The sequence below is a fragment of the Arachis hypogaea genome, chromosome 20, assembly GCF_003086295.3.
Source record: "Arachis hypogaea cultivar Tifrunner chromosome 20, arahy.Tifrunner.gnm2.J5K5, whole genome shotgun sequence".
Taxonomy (NCBI): domain Eukaryota; kingdom Viridiplantae; phylum Streptophyta; class Magnoliopsida; order Fabales; family Fabaceae; genus Arachis; species Arachis hypogaea.
In genome coordinates, this window is record NC_092055.1 from 26,288,900 (window position 1) to 26,291,617 (window position 2,718).

Consider the following 2,718-nt stretch of genomic DNA (forward strand, 5'->3'; position numbering starts at 1 on the left):
CATATTTCATGAGTTCTTTTGTGCTTAATTTGAGTGATTTATACAATCCTTCACCTACCTATTCACATTAATTGCATGGTTTTACTTTCCCTTCCTTATTATGTGATGTAAATGAAAAAAAACATGTTTCCTAAGCTTTGAAATTAATTAATTTAATTACCTTTAATTCCATTCGACGCCGTGATTAGTGTGTTGAGTAGTTTCAGATTTTCTAAGGCAGAATGACTTAAAGGATGAAAAAGGAAACATACTAAAATGGAAGGAGAAAGCAAAACGGAGCTTTAAGGAAACTCATATCCACGTGATCGCATGGATGACGCGATCGCGTGCCAAGCACGAATCAGCAGCGACGTGGCCGCATGACTGACGCGACCGCACGCCTTAAGCAGAACGCACATGACGCGGTCGCATGACTGACGCGACCGCGTGGCAAGGAAAAGCTCCAAATGACGCAACCGCGTGACCCACGCGGACGCGTGACAGAGGCCACATATCAGAATTTACAGAATACGCCCCCAGCGAATTATAAAGCCCTTTTTGGGCCAGATCCAAGTACAGACAGCATAGACCAGAGGTTATAAAGTGTGGGAATGCACCCATTCAAGGAGAGCTCGCATATTTTACTTTTCAATGATTTAGATTTAGTTGAGAGGGAGATCTTCTCTCTCTCTCTCTCTTTTAGGATTTAGGATTTCTTCTTGTTTTAAGAGTGACTCTCAATCCAGGTTTTATATTTCTTTGTTTTAAACTTCCCTTTCACTTTATTTATTTATTTATTTTAGTATCTGAGTTGGCTATTTATCTTTATAATTGAATCTATGAATTCTTCCATGTTACAGACTATTATTTGAATTAATAATAATTGAGATATTTTCAGTTTATGATTGTTCTCTTTGATCCAAGTTACCATTGCTTCCCATCTAAGGATATTTTTATTATTCCAGCAATTTTACTTTTTCCCCTTTTGGTTCTGGTTAAGAATTCAGTAACTCAACAGTTATTAAACTCAACATAATTGATAATCGTTATCTTGCTAATTGAGCTGACTTAAGTAATCCCAACCTTTTCTTAGGAAATAAATAGGATTCAAAGGTCAATTTAATTAGTCCCTTGACTTTCCTTTGCCCTAGTACAGGTTGATCAAGTGGAGTTTAGATTCAACTTTCATTATAGTTGAGAGAAATAACTACGTTGGACCTCCAGCTTTTCTTGCCAAAAGTCTGCTTTACAGTATTTATTTATTTTAATTGCCATTTACTTTACTTGTCATTTAAATTACTTGCTTCTCATCTTCTAAACCCCTATTACAACCTTTATAGCCAATAATAAGAACATACTTCCTCGCAGTTCCTTGAGAAGACGACCCGAGGTTTGAATACTCGGTTAACAATTTCTAAAGGGGTTTGTTACTTGTGACACCCAAAACGTCTGTATGAAAGGACTTTTTTTGGTTTAGAAGCTATACTTGCAACGAGGATTTATCCACAAATTTCTAGACCACGCAAAAGTTCTCTCATCAAGGCTTCCTAGGGCTTTGCATGTTCTACTGTCGCTTCTGGCTATTTTTTGAAAAATATGTATCTTGCTCACAATTTCAAAAGATTGCCCCTTGACTTTTGCTCTATTTTGGTGGCTTTCCTTGTTGCTGTACCTTTGTAGGAGATAACGATACCCATAATTTAATTTACGCCTTTTGTTCGAAGTGCGTTGACTTCCTCTTGATGCTTTTGTTGTTTGTTAGTTCTGTCTGAGACTGTGAATTTTGGGAGGTAATTATTTTGATGATTTTTGATATGTAACTCGTGGCTTTTCTTCTCGGAGTGTTATCTTCCTGTCAGGACGTGTAGAGATGTAAACTTGTAGGTTTCCTTGAGTCCTCGCTCCCTAACTTGCCCCAAAAAGGATGCCCCTGGATCTCTAGTGTCAGTCCCGGGGTTTCCTTTTGTTTGTATTGCTCCGTGTCGTGCTTGTCCGAGCTGTTCTGAGATGTTTTATTTTTTATCCGAGATGTTTTTGGGTTAGTAATCTGTTTTTTTCTCTTCTTGCTGTAGGACTAGTTGACCTCATGTCTTCTCGCAAGAACATTGTTGAGACATCTTCCCAAGTCCCTGAGGGCATGGCTGATTGGGTGGATTCAATGGTTCTTTTGTGTGTTTCTTTGGTTGATTCTAAATTTTGTCAGCAGCTTAGGTAATTTCATAGGGTTTGTAGTAGTGCTGGTGAGGAAAAGAATTACGAACTTGTACCTCCCACTTCTGAAGAGAGAGTTTGTTTCTCTACTCGGGTTGCTGGAGATCGCCCATTTTTCTATGCTTACGATTTCTTTTTTGGCCAGATGAGTATCACCCTTCCTTTTACTGATTTTGAGACGAACTTGTTATGGTCCTGTAATGTTGCTCCTTTCCAACTTCACCCCAATTCCTGGAGTTTCATAAAAATCTTTCAATTGTTGTGTCATGGATTTGGTATTCCTTCCTCGCAATCTCTTTTCTTCTATCTCTTTGTTTTGACGAAGCCTGGGGTAGTAAAGAAGAAAGCTGCTTGGGTTTCTTTTCGAGCTTCCCAGGGAAAGAAGGTCTTCTCCATGTTTGATGAATCTTTTCATGATTTTAAAAATTACTTTTTTAAAGTCCGAGCTGTTGAAGGAGCTCGGCCATCATTTCTGGATGAAAATGACGAGCCCGCCTTTCCCTTGGAATGGCAAAAGGACGTGAGGGT